We start from the raw sequence: 19,733 nt of genomic DNA, 5'->3' as shown, positions 1-19,733 counted from the left end.
TTTGTCCATGCGCATACAGACCTAGCTTCACTGTTGCTGAGCATCTGCAATTAACCATGTCTGTTAGCAAAATAAGCGGTAATTTTAAGAACTCAAATCCTAATGAACAAGGGTCTTTTCATCTCTGCTTCTCCCTGCGTAGAATCAAGGTGTCTACATTGTTGGAGAACAGACCTGATCGAGGACCCAGTCCTGTAGCTATTTACAATAAATATGTAGTTTGGGTATTTGAACATTATTATCTTCTAACTACCTGTGATTAGCAGTCTTGGAAAGAAGCTTCTTACCATAAAGTATGATGAGTTAAAGTTAAGCTCTTTTTCTTTAATTATTATTATTATTCTCCTGTCCATTGATTGCAAGGTTTTGTATCAGTTCATTCTGTGCAATAGAATTTTGTTCCACCAGCCAACATTAAGAGCAAGCCTAGGGGTTTTTTGGCTATATGTTTAATGAAAACAACAGAGAAATAATCGTGAGATACAATTCTGTTGTTTGCATTTCTGTTGTAATTAATGACATTGGATAAACTTTTTGTGTGTTGGACCAATATTTTTTTTTTCAACAGAAGTTTTCTTATTCAGTCTACAGTTGCAAAATGATTTAACTGAAAGGTCAAAACAGCAATTACCAGATTTGCATGAACTCATAAATGTCAGAAGTAGGTCCAGTCTGGGTTTCTATTTGAAGTTATTTTGTATGGGATTTTTGGTGTTAAATATCTGCATTTTTCACACACAAGGGGTCTTGAGTTGATTGGTTTCCTAGGTAACAGCTCTTTGCTCTGATTGCATAAGCACGCTGGAGTGGTGCAGAACAGATTACTACAGAAACACACTGGAATTAGTCTGATGTAATGGGATGTTTTTTGAGCTGCTACTGAGTTCTTAATTCCATTATCCTTTATGTTATTCCCATTAATACTTCATTGTAGTGAAATAACAAGTAGCTTACTTAAGACTAATCAAATTTCCTTTAGCATGTTAGCTGTTGGCTTCTAAAACAAAATTTTTAAATGAGGGAAAGTAACCTAACAAAACTCTGGATACAACATACTGTTATGATTGGTGCAGAAGAACACTTAATTCTTGGTGAGTTAACTTGCAAGATAAAAATATTTATACAGCTTAAATTTATGTTGATAGATTGTCTCAGTCATCCTTTCTTCTTAGTCCATGGAAGAGTTCCCTTGGGTATTTTTACCAAATCCTCTGTGTTAGTCTCTGATAATCTTCAGAATCTGTGTATTTTAATAGGAACTACATTATTCTGGAGATTACAATTAAATCTAAAATAGTAGAGAGTTATTTCAATCAAGTGAGATATAAGCACAGCAGTGGAATTTTTCAAATGGGTAAATTTGAAACTAAGGGACATTAGCTGCAAAAATTAGAAGAAATTGCATGCACGTGTTGTCAAAAGCCACATGCTAGGTTGCTGCTGTGCTGCACTGGAGACTTCTAAGTTTTCTGGAGTCTCAAGAAGCTCCTCAAGCACAGTCCCCAGCATCACCCCTGTGCTGAAATTAATGCATCTGTAATCGGTCCTAGGACCTCTGCTGCAGAAATCTGTAAGGCTGTGCTTGCATCAACTAGCAGAGCAGTGCAAGAGGAGCCAACCTCTAGAGTGAAATGTTACTGAAATTCTCATGTCCACGCTGCCAGCATTCCCCTTGTTTCTCTTTGGACTAATTCACCAACAAATCAAGTGGATTAGGTGCACTCTGCGGCACAGCTTTGGGGTTTTTTATGCCCAAAAAATATGGTTGCATGCCCTGAGACCTCTTTAAGATCAACAGATAAATGTGTCTCCTTAAAGTAAATGGGAATATCTGGGAGGTTTGGTTTAGAAACACGCTTCTGATCAAAGCCCAAACGCCTAAGGAAGGACACCCTAACCAGGCCCCAGAGCTCCAGCAATGTGGTCATGTTTCTGTTCATAGATCAGCTGGTCAAAGCACATCTGAAAGCTGAACTGAGCAGAAAGAAAACCTTTGGTCAGGGAGAAAAGGAATCCTGATAAAGGGAGTGTATACATTTGAACAATACAGCAGATCCTTACATGTTTTCCTTAACTTATTTTCTTCACCTATGAGTGTGATTAATATCAGTGAGAGTCATGCCTGGGATCCATGACTTAACCCCTTACTATTCCCTTTTGAGTCATAGGGCACTTCCTTATTCCTCTGTGTAGCCCGTTTACCTCATCTGTGGTTGGTTAGTTACAGTAGACATTTGTGTAAAGGCAGGAGAGATGTTTTCCTTTCTTTTTCCTGTGACATTGAGAGTCTCAGTTCCTTTCAACTGGTTCATGCTTTGAGGCCTCTGAAAGCCAGCAATGCATCTGGTCTTTTTTTTGCTTTTGAGGAAATTCCACTCCTCCTAGCCTGTTTCCTTCAGAGAAGCTCCCCAAGGGGGATTTTCTGAGATATCTCATTATTCTGAGGTGTTTCCACTTAAATGGATCTCCCTAGCAAGGGACCTTCTCTTATTCTTGACTGAAGAGAGACACAAGACAACCTTGGTCAATTCTATCTCCCTAGAAGTATTCAGTGAAACAGCAATTTCATTAGCACAGACAGGATCTGTAAGCAATACACAAGCAGCCATGCCACACCTGTCATCTACATGACCCTGAAAATCACTAAGGTTAAATACTGTAAATGCTACTTCGAATCAACTTCAGAGATTCAGATAGAATGTTATCGATATATAGGATAATGACAGCACACATAATAGTAGACTCTCAAATGTCTCTTAGCACTTGAGTTTATTCAGAAAGTTTATTTGCAGCTGTAAACATTTCTCCTGAACCATGTCCTTGTTGCAGATGTTAAAACAAGTCTTTTTTTACTCTGGTCAAGTTTTGTCAACCAGTTTATGGAACAGCCCATAAACAGCCGTACTGGCACAACTCAGCAGATAACAAATGGTAGCACAAGTCCAAGAAATGAGCTGCAGGTAGAGAGAACCCCTTAAACTGCTTTCATGCTGAGAAAACAAATGTAGAAATGCGTATGTTGAAAAGAAATGTTTATTTCCATATAAGAACGATATGTAGAAGCAAGACAAGAAGCTAAGACTCTGGCTGTCTACTTACATATGTGTGTATAAATACATATGCATATATATATATATATGTATATATAAAATAATGTGCCAAAATTTTTCAAGGATTGTATTGCTTTATTATGTCTTTAAAAAACTTCTGTTGAGCAATGACACTAAAAACATTGCAGTATATTGTGAATACATCAAAGGCAAATAATACACTGTATAAAATAGACAAAATAGTATGTAATGGTCCATTCCTTTTCCACACATTTTATACAGTATTTTTAGTGCTCTAGAAGATAATCAGAGAGTATCACAAAAGTAAACATTATGAAAAATCGGTTCTTTTACTTAAAAATTGATAAAAATTACAGTGCTTCTGCTTTAACTGCTCAAGACAATTTAATTTACATAGGATTTTGTTAGGAAAACCTTTGCATTGTCACTTAGATATTCTGAACAGTCCTCACAAAGCTAGTGGAATCACATTTCAGGATTCCAGCTCAGACTGTGTGGTATTCAATAGTTATTTGTTTTTCCAGACGTGCTTTCTCTTTGGAAAGTGTAGACTTTGGACTACAAAGACTTTACTCAAATCTGAGTACCCATTCTCAGTGCTTCATTTTGTTGGTTTAGCCTGAACTTCCTTGAGCAGAGAATCTTCCACTGCGTATTCATACAGGTACTGTCTTGAAAGAGACTTGGTTTTGGTTGGTATTTCCTGGTGACGATTTGATACAAATAAATAGTGACTTTGTACCAGACATGAGGAAGGATGGGAAAAGTTGACCTTGAAAAGTACTCACAAATGATAAACTGCATTCAGAATTGGAAAACGTGCAGCTTACAGGTATTATTGCGGTTTATTATTGTTTATTATTTTTTAAGGTGATGCAGCATCTGAAGGAAAAATTAATTTGTGAGTAGATCACAGCTCAGACAGAATATTCATCTTGACTTTTGATGAGTATCCATTTTGTTGGAAAATTAAATGGCAGTTATAATATGTTATAGCCAAACCTTTCCATGCCACCCATTCTCATGTCAAGCTGATGCTCCCACTTAGACCAATACAAATCCAAACCAGCAGTAAGTCAGTGCACTTACATCTTCTTGAAACTTGTGACTGAGAGAGGGGATTTAGCATATCTATGCCAGCATAGGATTGGGACTCTTAAACTGCCTGCAAGCCATCTACAGTACAGTTGTGCTGTTGAAAGGCAGGTGGCTTATACCGCACACCATAACTCTGCCTTTTCTTCCAAATGCAGGGTAGACACAGATGTTGAAGCTGTAGGGCTGCAGCTTAGTCATTTTCTACACCCTCCAGACAGAACAAGAAACTGAAAAGTGTTCTTCTTCTGGATTTCTCATTTTCTTTCTTGGCTGTAAATTTTTACATCTAGGTTCCCAGCATGTGGGGTAGGACTTCAATCTCTTTCTGTCCCGAAGGGGGTTTAAGTAGGTTGAAAGACATGGTATATAATTCTCCGGATTGTTTTTAGATTGTCTTTGTAGCAATTTTGTAAAAACAAAGATTGACAATAGGGAATGAGATCAAGGGTGATGGCATGTGAAAAGTCAGAGTTAGGAAGGGAGAGAATGGGTAACCCACAGGAGGAATGGGCGTAGTTGCTGCCACAGTGAACGCTGCAAGTTCACTGTGCTTTTCCTTCTGTATGAGTAAAGTCTATTGCATAGAATACCACCTCTTCAGAAGCAACACCAAGGTCTCTCTGAAGAATCCTGAAGACATTAAACAGCCTATTTGGGCATCTTGATGTTAGAAAAAATATAAAGGTATAAAGAATATAAAAGTAAATCACACATTTTAGCTGTTAGACAGACCTAAAGGTGGGGAAAACTTATGTCTGTAGCAGTGAAAGGGACCTAAAGAAATATTTGTCAAGTCCCTTCTAAAACCAGCAAGTTCAGCTATAAGGACTGTAGTATTTGTCACAAACTGCTGAAAAAAGCTGTTATTTATGGATCTGAAATCTGACTTTGTACAATGTTTAGAAATGAAAAATTTCATCAATAGTATCACATTAGTTAATACAGCATATGAATGAAAACAAAGGTGTTTGGCCAAATACCATTGTAGCTTGACAAAAACATGTGATACTGTCTTCAGTTCATAAACACCATCTGCTTCCATTGACAGTTCAGCAGGAATAGGTTTCAACTGTTCAAAAATAATACCTTTGCCCTTAAAATGTTTCTTGATACTAAAAACTGACTGCTGAAATTAAATAGAACCTCATTATAGCTGCTGTCACTCAGTGGCTTCCAAATCAACTTTGGGCATGTTATAATTAAAAGCTTTACCTTATGGAGTATGTGCAGACTGCTAAATGCAATTGTGTTGTCTAGCCATCTTCAAAGAAATTTCTTACTGTATGACTTTAAAATAAAGATTCTTCAGGAAACCTTTGCATTTTTATTTTCTAATCTATACAAGCATTAAAAAGTTCTGATGATAAAGCAAGGAAAGTTTCAGAATTCTGTTAATGTATACATTGCACATTATCAGTATTTACATCTTATTGTGGTGGGTTGACCTTGTCTGGCTGTCAGGTGCCCACCAAGCTGCTCTCTCACTCTCCCTCCTCAGTGGGACAGGGGGAGAAAATAAGACTGAAAACTCCTGGGTCATGATAAAGGCAGATTAATGAAGAAAAACAAAGGCCATGCCTGGAAGCAAAACAAAGCAAAAAATTTATTCTTGACTTCCCACCAGCAGGAGGAGATGTCCAGCCCCTTCCTGGAAAGTAGGGTCTCAGTACATGTTGTGGTTGCTTCAAAAGACAAACACTCTGATACTGAATGTCCCCTTTCCCCTTCCTTTCTCTCAGCTCTTATTGCTGTGCAAATGTCATAAGGTATGGACCCTTTGGTCAGTTTGTGTCAGATGTCCTGGCTGTGTCCCCTCCACTCCCAGCCTACTGACCTTTGCAGAGAGGGTGGTTGGAGACGCAGCCTTGATGGGCAGTAACCAAAACACTGGCGTGTTGTCAACACCATTCTAGTTTCAAATACAAAGCATAGCACTGGGTGGGCTGCTGTGAGGAGGTTTAACTCCATCCCAGTCAGGTCTAGCTCAGTTACACTAAGCTGGGCTCCAGTTTGTCTGCTGTAGCCAGACTGGCTCTATAGTGCTAACGAGACTATAAGTGCTTTTGTGGTTAAAGAACTGAGTGGTATTAAAAAATGCGGATTGGGATAAATTCCCATTTCTGCTCCTATAAAACCTCCAGATGTTCCCCTGCTGTTATTACTAAAGTAGGGGCAATATCCCCTTTCCTGTGCTTCAGTTACCAGAGTAGATGACAAATTGTCATTGTGAACAAATTGTCAGCACAGGAGTTGACTTTTGGTATGTCTGTACACACGGTGAGGCACTATGGGGTGGTCCCCAACATTTAGGGCACCTCTGCCCTGCTATAGTGACATGACTCTTCATTCATGCAACTAATTATATCAAAATCATCATTTAAAATTCTGAATAAAGTGGTTGAGTAAAACACTGATTAAGGATATAGTGTTTTTACAGGTTTAATCTAAGTGTTGACTTTTTTTTTGCCCTTGTGCCTCATCCCGTCTTTTGTCCCTCAGCTTCCTTGGCTGAACCATATTGGTTTCTGAAGATTTAAGTTAATAAATACAGTCCACCTGCAAATACAACTTCACAGCTACAAGAAATTTTAAGCTATTATTTCTATGATTCTTACATTCAGACTTGCACACAGTATCAACTCTTGTAACTACAAAACGATAGAAAATGGTTTCTAGAAAATAGCACATATATAATTATTCTAAGTTTGCTACATTTGTTGATCTCAGCAACTATTTTTTAAACTCATTTTTTTAATCTTCGATATCAAAGACCTAGATACCTTGAACTTAAGGCACAACAAACTTTGTTATAGCTGCCTTGTGTCAGTAAGCTTTTTCCTAAAGACTTTATTCCACTAAAGGGAAAGAAACAGCCCTTTTCACATTAAATATGGAACAAAAGGGACAGTGGTCTCAGGTTAGTATCATGATTGTGTGAGTCTTCTGGCCTAAGAAAATGGGGAATTTATAAAATATAAAGAGGAGAACACTTCTACATTATTTTTCCCTTTACCTTTAAAGAAGTCTAATGTTTTTAAAGAGGATGATTTGAAGGGAGTAGGAGGAATTTAAAAAAAATATCCAGATTTCAAAGCTAGCATAGTTATAGAACCACATGAGGCATTTCAGTGTTGACAGTAATCAGAAAGAATCGTCTTTAATGTTGTTTTCAAAGATACCAGAAAAAATGCTTTTCTGTGAGGGAAGAATATAATTTGATAAAACATGCTGGTAATATGAATTCTTTCCATAAATATTGTTAAAAGCAGATTACAATATGCAATGGAAAATTAGCATCTATCTTGTCTCTAAATTGGTGGAGAGGGGTAAGAACAGCTGATGCTGCTAACCAAACAGGAATGCAATTGTGGCTCCCAAACTTCTGCAGCTTTGAGTAGAATGTATCAGGGAAGCCATCCTCCACAAAGAGGCATTTGTCCCCCACTGGACCAATAATGCAGGTATATTTCTGTAACGAGAAAAAGTCTTTTTTAGACTTTTGAGAGGCTTTGTTTGGTTGGTTTTTGGTTTTGTTTTTGTTTGGTGGTTTTAGGTTTTGGGTTTGTGTTGTGTGTTGTTTTTTGTGTTTGTGTTTATTTTTGTTTGTTTGTTTTTTAATTAAGACCAGGTATATTTTAGGAATCGTCCACAGAGTGAACTCATATCACCTGTCTCTTCTACTCATGACCATGGGGTCAAACCAATAATTTTGTCTTGGACAGGAGATACTGGAAAGAACACCCAGGTCCTGTATTCAGATTATTTTACTACTTCTTGCTATGACTTTTCTCCTTTCTTTATTCAGCATGCACAACCCTCCCTCAGGAAGTATACATAGGTCACAAGGGACATATCTGTCATGTAACAAAAATTTTAAAATTATTTAAAGTTCTGAGAAGAGGGGATGATTACAGAAGTCTCAAGCTCTCCTGTGAAACTGAGAATAAATTAAATTTATTCTTTAGAAAAACAAAGACCTTTCCCATATAATTATTGCACATCCCAAACATCTTTCAAACTGTTCTTGAGATTACAATTCTTTGAAACTCAGCACTGATGGCAATCACTACAAATGCTGTGAATAGTTTAAATCCTAGACCTTATTATAATTCGTAAGTACCCCACAATGCATTTTCATTGATGTGATTGATCAGTGCTCTTGTGTTTTATTGTTACTAATCTTTAATACCTTGATTGTAATTTTTTTGTTCAGAAATACCTCTTACTCAATGTGATTTGCAACAGTCAACAAACTGTCAGCTCAATGCAACTGGTATCAATAAAGGTGAATTTTATAAGGTATTTCCAACTTATCATGAAAGCTGACAAGTATAAGATCGAAGGTCTGTATTCAGAGGTGTACTTGAACTGTGTTAGTTGCTCTCACTACTTCTTTTGCCATGCAGAGGTGTCTCAGCCGTGACCTAGCTCCTTCTGTTACACTTAATAACACAAAGGGCTGAGAAAAAGCTCTTGTGATTGTTTTGTGTTATTTCAGGATCTGTATAATTCAAAGGAACTTTCTAGCTGGGGTAGCTTTTGGGTTATTTTATACTACTGGACCACCCAATGCAAGGAAAACTTTTGAACTTCTATGAGGGAGGGAGGGAGATACTGTCTGCAAGCCTCGGGGCCCCCAATCAAAATATTCCATTGTCCAGATGTGGAATACTTATAGTATGAAAGGTACAAAAAACCTTTCCACTTCTGGTCGTAGTTTCAACATAACTTTCTGTAGTTCATCTTCTGCCAGTGTTCATATCTGGGACAGCAGAAAAGGGGAGAGAAAAAACATACATATTTTTATGGCTTTACATTAAAAAAAAAATAGTGCTACCTTGTCACCAGTGTTTACTTTTCTAATGAATGACAGTGAACCTCCATGTGGCTGCTCCTTGGGTTCTTCCATGATACTACTGTGGTTTCACAGTACTGCAGAAGCATCGTGAGCACCTCATGTTCAGAGGAATTTGAGAGGACTTGCTCTTAGTTACACAGTGTTTAGTTGTACAGTGTTTTAATGGTGATTAGGTAACTGCTGAGGCAGGATTTTCATGGTTATTAGATGACATTTTAAAAGAAAATTACCATTTTTTGATAGCACATTTACAAGTTTGAATTGTGTTGATCATGAGTTGGGTAACCATGCCTGTTCTCTCTTGCTTGAGCCTGATTCTGTATTTTGCCCGAACAAAGACAGGATTAAAAACTTTCATCTTGACTTCATGATTTTTTTTACATCTCCTTTGGTATTACTGCAGAAGTTATGGCTTTTTCGATCCTAACGATTAATTCACTGGCAATCAGAACAAGTACTTCTAATGTGGGAAGTGGAAATGAGCTTGTAAATCCCCTCATGGGACAGCACACATTAGGTTTCCTCATCTCCTCATATTCTGCTCACAACGGCTGTTGCATTTCACAGGCTTAGACATTTTCTGGTGAAATAGTAGTAACCTTCGGAATCTTAAGTGGATTTTAAATAATTAACTGGTCAGTTTAAGTAATTTTTTGTTTTATTGATCTTTATAAAGAAGCTGCGAAGGAAGTGCATAGGGCTTTACTGTGTTGATTCTGTGTCATCACAGACACTTTTAATGGACTGATTAACAGATCTAAGGCTAGTTTCTCACTAGTGTAGTGGATTCAGCTCCACAGCCTACAGTGTACCTATTTAAACTTCAGGTAAGTATTATTTCTAGTTCTTTCTCTGAGGTGTATCATATTTTTTTTAATTTCCTTTTGTCTGATGTACAGACTTGGTACATAAAGGATATAAACTACTTTTTTCCCCAAAATCTAATGGTTTTGAAAGCAAAATGGACTTTGGAAAAATATCAACAGATGCTGTTTGAAAAAGTTATGCTGAACTTGTAGTTTATTCTTAGATATGAAATTACTTTAATAATTTTTGTGGAAAATCAGTTTCTGGATCTTTTTACTTCAGGACTTTGATTTGGTTAGGGAATGGATTTTAGGAAGAAAGATGTAGAGAACATTTGAGTACAAATAAATGGAAAGCATTTCTGTACTACCCACAGCTCCTTTTCTTCACTCTATATGTTGTTGCCAGGAACTTTGCCCAGTTGAACTTTATTTTTTCTTAAATAGCTGTTGACTGTCCTTTAAATGAAGTGGACATGACAATTTTGCCTATTAGGTCTAGCACCATTTCTTCTTAAATTTGCATGCTAAATAATGCCACGGAAAACTTGTCAACGTTTCCTAGTTAACCACAAAGAATGATCAATGGTTCTATGATAATTAGTATAGTTGACAGTCAATCAAAGTGATGAATATAAAAAGCTCTGATCAAAAGACCTTTTCTTCTGTGCATTGTAAATTAGCATAAACATTGCCGTCTCTTCATAATGCCATTAAAACAGCAAATATTGCTTTGGCATAAAAAGAATTCTTATACATTTAAAGGGCAATGGAATTTAACCCACTGTGATATTCGGTTTTTTTTTCTGATTCCTTTAATTTAGATAAAACAATTTGTTTAAAAAGAAATCCATGTTCTTGGAGGGAGGGGTTGCATTGTCTGTTTTTAATGGTTGGAATTAGTAGAAGAAGGTGTGTAAATTGGTTGAATAATTAGGTATAAACCAACCCAAATTAGTGAGGTCTTAGGAGCTTAATGACTGTGCCAAGAGAGAAAATAGGTTAACTTACAAGATCTGCAATGATATCAGGAAAAAAAGAAAACAAGTCCACCCCACTTTCCTGTGTGGTAACCTTGGTTCCTGAAACACTTGCTCCTTGTTTCTGTCCCCTGATCTCTGGGAAGCTGTGAGGGTGGAGCTTTGACAGATCCCCTGGGCGATGCATTTTTACCTTGTCACAATCCCTGTTTTTAGTGTAGCACCTGTGACTTTCGCTTGTTTAACTTCACTGTCATTAGTGGGATGACTCATGATATTTGTAAGTACTCACATGATTGAGCCCTACTATCTAACAATAGTTTTATTCTGTATAACAGTAATCCAGAAAAATAGTGAAGACAATATCTTGTTATAAGATCCACCTTGGTGTGGATTTCACTTTTAAGAGGCAGGGGATGAATCTTTTGTGAACAGTCCTCCTTTATAACATTTATCTCTCTTTCTCTTGAACTCTGTTAATATGCAATACACCCCAGCCTATGACTACTGCAATATACAGATAGATACACAATTGTTTCAAGAATAATCCCCTCTTTTGTGTAACAAAGTATTTGATTCCCTTTAACCGCTATTATTATTCTTATTGATTGCTTATCGCATGAGCTACCAAACGTTGAAATAGCTTCACCTTTCTCTCTTCTAACTCTTGTAGCTGTTACATGTTGTGATTTGTTTGTTTTTCAATAAAAGAATCTATGCTCCACTCTTGGTATTTGGTACTTGAAAGTTGACATTAATAGCAGTGATGTCTTGTCCTAAAACGTAAGGCATCAGTTATGAATGAAGGTAAGAGAGAAAACAGGGCCATGCTCTGGAAAATTGCCATTCACTAGCTAAGTAGTATTTTTACTTGGCAGGGTGGATCTACACAAGCAATTATAATTTTTGAAAAACAAAACTCTTTTTTTTTTTTTCAGTAGGAAATAATATGGTCAGGTTTAGATTTCATTTGTTTCCTTCTTTTTGCTTATGACCAGTTTATCATGATTATTTTTTTTTTACTGGGAAACTGAGTCAGTAATGTAAAAGGAGCACTCAGGTAAACTAGAAAAAAAAATAAGAAACAAGTTTTTTCTCTTCATGAATATACTGCATGCTTTGAATCCTTTTATGCCAATGAATGTATGGCTAGTGTAGATCCTGTGAGTTCTATAGTTCTATATGTCATTGTAGTCAGTTGGCTTCATGCCTGAAAAATGTGGAAATGGTTTACAAAGCAGAGCAGAAACAATTCCATCCTCTGACCATGATTTCAGAAGCGTAATTTACCAGCAATTAAACCCCCCCAAAATGTAAACTGAATTACTCTTCTCTTGGGATCCCTACCACCATTTAATTTGTGTTTATTTTATCCTTTGGCATTTTATCTTCTAATAAACCTTCAAGGGAGAATGGTGTATTAGCTTTCTATTTAAAGGAAAGGACAAATAGATGCAGAGTAAGTACACTCTAATGGCCAAAATTATTCAAGATTTTTGGCTTCAGCAGCATGCAAATAACCGTCTGTGTTTACTGGTTTCGAAAACTTTGTTTATTTTACAAAAGCATTTGAGATTTATTTACAGGTAATAATATTTATTTACTATCTCTTCTCCATTTGAGTAGATATAAATTTCCTTAGGTTATTTATTTGTGGAACACCAGCTGTGTCACTGTACTTCTTATTCAACATTTGGTATTTCTTTATTCCCATACTTTGAATATTTCTTTACTGGAGACTCTGACATTAAATTTAAATGTTTCTAGTTGTTCATTTAACAGCTCTCCCATGTGTGACCCACATAATTTATTGACTTGGCCAGCTGGTGGTGAATAACCAAAATATTACCAAAAAGCACCATTAAAGAAGAGAGTGGTCTTTTGAAGATACAGTTGCTCTTTTCTAGATTAACACATCTCTGCAGTGCCTTTTCATTCTTCCAGCCCAATTTCTGATTATAAAATTAGAGAAAAGCTCTTTCAGAAAGTGCTGAGTTTGTGGGTTTGTTTGTTTGGTTTTAGTTTTTGTTTGGTTTTTTTGGGGGGGAGGTGTTTGTTTGTTTGTTTGTTTTATTTTGTTTTGTTTTTTCACCGAGACACTTCAGTATATCTAGAAATAAACTAGAGGAGCACAGACTCAACCTGACAGTGTTTGCAGTGTGATTAGTTTAGAAAGGTTTGAACCTTCTTGTACATTCTTTATGCTTTTGTTGTCTTTGTACCTCAAATTCCAAGAGAATATTCTGTTATCTTGTGTTAAGAACTGTCTTCTCTCTAGAGACATTTTCTGAACAGAAGACTTGGAAGACTGCAAACAACTCATTAAAGCCCCCAACCTGCAAATATTTACTTGGTACCCACCTATGATTTGTTCTGTTTGCGTCCAACTAGAAGGGTGAAGCATTTCCATAAATGTATGTTCAGTTGTTGTTTCCAGCCTGAACTCCAACACACTTCATGCTGCTGAAGTCTGACATAGGGCCCTGTTCATTTAGTCTAGCTGGTATGGAGTGTTTCTTGGCCCCAAATACATGTCGAATGAAGCAAGTTGCTGGTGTGTTGGTGGTCTGCAAACATGTATATTTTTAAGTGAGAGTATAAAGCTCACATGCTATAAATCCTTTCTGCTTTTGTGGCACATCATGTAAAAGCCCTTCCAGCAAGATTCCTGCTCGGCCACCTGTTATCCAGAGATATATGGACCAGGCTTAGTATGTACCTCCTATCTGGATGGAAGGAGTGAAGCTTCCATCCCACCAACATCAAAGAGTTTTCCCTGGGTGTGTAAATGGGAGTAGACTTACACTGATGTACTGTCTAAACTTGAGTTTGAGTTCTTGCCTGGGTTGTGGTCAAAATACAACCAAAATTAATTCTCTGTAGTGGTGAGGAAATTTAAACAAAATAGTGGCTATTTATCTGTTCATTCACTAAGCGTTATGCTGTGAGGGGCTAGTATGGACATTTAGGGCCTGGAATGAGAAAAAAAAATCTGCCCATACAGAACAGCAGTTGGGCTTTAGGTGCATTTACCCCAAGTGACTACAGAATTTCCCTGATATTGCTCAGTGTATTTTGCTTAAAAGAGGAACAAAACTAATTGCTGAGACCTTTGTGTCCTAGGGGATGTGTCATGGGTAGAGAAAAATATTCTTCACAGCCATTACCTTCTCGTAGTTATTTCTTGCCACACCCTCAAGGATAAGCTGTCAGTGCTCGTATACAACAGATTATATAAGATCGTAATTTTCCACTCCATATAAGATGTTACTGTGAAAGCCATATTCTGATATTAAATAAAAATACTTTGTACTATATTAAGTCTTTCATCCAAAGACATTAAAGCGCTCTCCAGTGTTATTATTCATGTTTAACAGATTAAAATGATCCATGCAAGGGTGAGGTGATTTGTCCAAGGTTACAGGGAGTCAGCAGTGGCTATCCCAGTCTGAGACCTCGTCCTGAAGTATAAGCGAAAATGTTGGATGTTTCATACAGTTTAATGCAGAGAAAAGCCCTCCCTGCTCCTGTGCAGCATTAACATAGCAGGAGGATTCTGAGAGAGCCTACATGTCATTAGCTCAGATCAGATTACAAGGTAAGGTTTTAATAAGTGCCTGTGATGTAAATCCAGTAGACAAGTTCAAATCTTCTTGTTGGACATAAGTATAGCTAGGTATTACAGAATACAAAGTAGTACAAAATGTAGAGTGAGGCGGAATTTTTTCAGTGGGCCATTTGTCAAAAAATTGCAGACCAGGGCTAGGTGAAACTCTTTGCTAATCCAAATGTCTTGTTCAATTCACAGTAAATACTTTTAATTTGAGTGGTATTGTCCTCCCCTCGAACATGCATCTGAGATTAATACTGGGTTTGCTGTACTCACCCAATGTCTTAGGTTGCTTAACCCAAAAGAAAGACCTATTATTCTTATTATAACAGATCAGGAAGGAAGGAAGGAAGGAGAAAGAAAGAAAGACAGGGAACTAGTATTACTGTGTACATGAGCTGTACATAATGTAAACAGGCTTATAATATTTAGATGTATACTTTGTGCCCTTCCTCTTTGCAGTATTGCTAATGTGGTGCTAACTGTGTAAGCAAAGATAAAGAATTCTCATGGGCACTGGATATGAATTCGGAAGATTATGGTTGCAAAGAGCTTTCCACACTCTTTTCTTCTGAGTGCATCTTCCCTTCTCATTTCTACTTATTGTCTGAAACTAGGCAGAGCTGAACTCAAACCCCGTTCTCTGCTCTTTTTATTTCTGGCAAGGAGCCTTGCCTAGTCCAGGAGATTACCACAGCCCTCACCAGCAATGATAGCTGGCAGAGCCAGAGTAATCCTGCGCTATGACCTTCCATCTTCCCCCATGTTTTAGGAAACAAGACTAGAAGGGCGACCTGCCTGGTTTGTCAAGGTCATGGTTTGGTGCATGCTGTACTTTCTCTCCCCAGTCTGGCATCCTGCTCAGAAAAGAGCCATCCTCCTCTTACCACATATGGTTGTGTCCATGTGCATTAACTGACTTACCTGAATAGATAATTTACAGTGACTTTTTGGGTTTGAGAAATGCATGGCACATAGCATGCTAATCTACCATATTTATGTGAGTGGTAAATTAGGGTTTCAGTCTCACTCTACCAGCTGGAAAAAAGACTTTTCATGTGCACTCAATGCATTCCTCTCCACCTAGCCTTTCAAAGAAGCTCCACTTACAAGATTTTCATAATTCTTAATGTTTTAGGGCAGAAAAATTCTAAGCAAGACTTCTGCAAAACTTTTTCACCAGTCACCAAAAATGTCCTTGATTCAGGATAATCCACCAATTTTATTATGAGGGAGTAATCTTAGTACCAGAATAGCTAAAAAATACATAGAGGTACTTCTGCAAAAACAAACAAACCAAAACTCCTTTCTGATATTAGAGAATGGCTCCTGGCATTTACACAGGTATTTTTTACAACATAATGCCTTTACTCATAGTGAATACCAAAGCTAGACCAACAAAAGGACTTGAATGTTCATTATTGCTTTAGAAACTTTAATTGCAGAAGTTAGACACTCTTGAGAGTGGTTATAACTTGCTGAGCTACTGTTTATCTTACACCAGGTAGCTAACACATTTACATTCCTGCCATTGAATCTATCCTCCTCCCTAATATGCTGGCTCTGACTTGTCTGACATTTTAGAGGATTGTCTGTGCACCCGTCTGCAACTCATGCTTTCCATTGTACAAAAGAGGGCTTAAAAAGTAACAGTTTTAATGAAAAATCTGGGTAGTATGGAAATAAATATCTGCAGTGTCTTTGCAGAACAGTTAGACCTGATACACGGAGAGACAACTTTTTAGAACCCTGTGATGATATTGCTCAGTAGTAAGTAGCTTAAGTTACTTTTTAATACTCTCACTACCACTGCAGCCTTCATCAGCGTTCTTGGCCTAACAAGCAGTTTAGGAAGTAATGACAAAATCCTGACAAAAGCACAACTGCATGAGTCTAGCAAAACCTGTGCCTGCTACTATCCTGGTCATTTAATTCCTGTTATTAACCCTGATGGTCTAGCATATGCTGATGGCAGGCTTCAGGAACTTGAGGAATACTAATATTTGACTCTTCTTCTTCTCCTCTTCCCATTTTCCATTTGTGACTTTAATTTTTCATGCCATGAACGTTCCAGGTCAAGAAATACCACATAGTGTTACGTAGGGGTTAGCTCAGGTGTTAGAAGCAGCACAGCTACGCAAGCTGCATGTTTGCTAGGGTATCATAGTGTCATGCTAAGGCCATCAGAGTGCATAGACTCAAACTGAGTTGAGATCATTTAGCTTCAGTTAGGTATCTCTGTGTGGCACTGCATTGTTTTGCTCTGCCTTTCCAACGTCTATCTGAATAGCACGGAATAACATGTCTGTCTGTTGTGATCATAATGCATAACAAGAAGTTGACCTAGCACACAAAGAGGAAGTATGATTTTTTTAAAATGTGGTGGAAGGCAAAATGGAAGCAAAATTGCTTTTGAAATTAATAGAACTTCAAGCAAGTAATAATAGCTACATTATTCTCTGTAACTCTGTGCCTATGATATAGTCGTCTGTCAAAGAGCTTGCTCTACAGAAGCCCAGTCCTGAAAGCTGCACTAGGGAAGATGCTTAATGGTGGTTATACATATTAGGGATGGTATGTCAGATGTTGTGCATTTCATTTCTACATTTTCTCACTAGTAAAAAAGGAAAATGATTTATTGCATATTGATAAATGAGGTTTTACAAGCCCATAGTTACTACTACACACTGTACTGCTTTAGCTGTATACAGAAATAAACCATGCATATGTCAGTTAGAATATTCCTTGCATTACAGATTTGAATGCCTTTAACATTCGTCCATTAGAAGTTACCTAAGTATACTCCAAAAATCTAATCCCTGAAGGTGAGGTGAAAAGAGCTTTCTGTTAGACGCCATTCAGCTAGAGTTGCAAAATGAAGGGTGACAGCATCATGTGAGAGCCATTCAACCGAACTGTCATTTCACATTTCCAGGAGGAAAAAGATTTAAACATTCAGTTTATATATATGATTGTTTCCTTATCTCTTTTCTCTTCTCTCTTGACCCTTCTGGAATATATTTTCTCCACTGTTTCTTTGGGGCAAAGCTTTAGCACCCTGTAGGTTTTCTGTCGAACACTCTGGCTTGCACTCATGACCCAGCTGAGTGGACTACAGAATGTGTAACAAGATAAAAGTCTGAATTCTTGCTAAATAACAACAATTCTCCACAAGTGCAATGCCAGTTACTGAAACAAAATTACTGCAGGTCTCTACCGAAATTTTTGTTAGAAATAAAATTGATCTGAAAATTACCCATGCCAACTTACCTGTTAGAATAAAACAAATTATATTAAATCTGTCTTATATCCTGCTCCTCTCTTTCTAACCTGTGGAGAAAACTGCAATTCAGATTGCAGAGACAATGCAAATTTAGAATCTGCTGGAGTTATAGTTTTGCTTATTTCTTCCCACAAAGCACATTCACCTGGCTGATGGTGGTGCTGATGGCCCTCTTTTGGCATTTAATAGTTCATTATTTGGAGCAACACCACATACTTCTGAGAGTGTGAGCTGGAGAGCAGGTCCAGAAAAAGTAGCTTTTATCCCTTTCCTACCCGTGCCACCCTCTCCATTTTGTACAACTCACCATATCTCTTTTATTAAATAATTATTCTATACCAAGGTTAAATACCTAGGGTTCTATATGTACCTTCTCTGGTAGTATTAAGTTGTGATGTACACTGTGATGCAGCTGCTATGAGACCCTCCTCACCATGCAGATGTACTGAGCATGTACAATGCGACATGGGGCTGATTTAGTGAGTTTTTATCAAGAACGTTTAAAAATGTCTTTTAGCACCCGCCTCTCAAGTTCTGCACAATTAAAAAAAGAAATACACTTGCCAGCAGCCTATACTACAAAGAAAAATGATTATAACATTCAATCTCTGTAATAGCTTGTAAAATGAAAGCTGCAGATTACATTTTAGTCACTGGGGTGTTCTGAATTAACTGCTTTGACCAAACTAGGAAATTATGAGTTAAGTCTGAAAATCTATTCTAAAAGCCAGATTGTAACCCTAAACATTTAGAGAGAACAAAACTGCAAAGTAAGATTCATCTGCACAGCCTTTCAGTGTAATCTTGGAGCCTTTCTTTTCCCTTGTGTGCGTGGTATTTGCTTTTCTTCAAAATAAAGTCTGTGACTGTTTATGTCCAACTTAGGCTTTTATGTAAAAATGCTAAGCTGAATGCCATGTGTCTTCTTCCTAATTTGAGTTATTAATCACATCAGTAAGTATAGGCTAAAGCTCGAGGTAGGACAATTTGTTGCTTGCTAGCGTAACTGTCCTGTGGAGTGGACATGAGCTAATTCCACTCTGTTACTGGTAGTTTTCTGTTATCTTCCTGCAGCTCTGTGGATGTTTAGGAAGGAGAGGTAAGTTGTTCTGCAGGTCAGTGGAAAATACTTCAGAATACTTAGAAAAAATCTCAGCATCCCCCAGGAAAGAATGTAGTGCCAATATGAGCCCAAGTGCTCATAATGTGATATAGGCGTCCTATGAGAAAAGTACAGTTACCCCGGCTGACTTTACACTGGTGAAACAATTCTGCTCATATTATACTGTATATTTAGCTGCATCATGGAGGCCAACAGCACCAGCATTATAAATAGAGCCACGAGTTATAACCATTTTGTTTTATGTGTCAGATGTGCATTTGAGTGTTGGAGCATATGATGTATGAAGGGAGGAGAAAGAGAAAGAGAGAAACAGGACTTCAGTTACCCCATGGGCAGACTTGGAGGTGTACAGTGAAAGAGTGAGAAGCAATGGACGCAAGTGACAGTCAGGCAAAAGGAACAAGTTCTCCACCTTAAGGGTGATCAAACATGAGGGCAGATTACACAGAGAGCTTGTGGGATCTTCATTCTTGCAGACATTTAAGAAGTGACTGGACCAGGCCTTGAGCAATCTGATATAACTTCAAAGTTGGCCCCATGTAGAACCAGATGACCTCCATTAGGACTCACCTACCAACATAATTTTGTAGTTCCATTATTTTGGTTTTTCTTCTTAAATGGACTTTTGAATTGCAGCAGATATCTCCATTTATCTCTTGTTCAGCATGCAAGACCTCATGTATGTGGAAATGTGCACCAGACTCTGCTTGGGTATGGTTCATGTGTGCAAGGTCACTTGGTGGAGAGAAAAATCTTGGGGTTTTCTTGAGCACAGAGCCCTGCCAGTTTGCACTCTGCTACACTTTGGCTCACCATCACACCTCTCCCTCAGAGCATGATAGGACCCATCTGCCAGGTGCATGTGGCTTAGGAAAATGTGAGTTATGGAGCACAAAAATCACTG

General features: G+C 37.6%; 1 protein-coding gene across 1 annotated transcript in view; it reads left to right on the top strand.

Annotated features, from left to right (window-relative positions):
• The window catches only part of XKR4 (XK related 4), a 236,191-nt gene that overhangs the window by 46,449 nt on the left and 170,009 nt on the right, over nucleotides 1-19,733 (top strand). The window lies entirely within an intron of this gene.

This window comes from Patagioenas fasciata, chromosome 2, assembly GCF_037038585.1.
Source record: "Patagioenas fasciata isolate bPatFas1 chromosome 2, bPatFas1.hap1, whole genome shotgun sequence".
In the NCBI taxonomy this organism is placed as follows: Eukaryota; Metazoa; Chordata; class Aves; order Columbiformes; family Columbidae; genus Patagioenas; species Patagioenas fasciata.
Note: the sequence above shows the minus strand (reverse complement) of the source record. Positions and strands in the feature narration are given on the sequence as shown.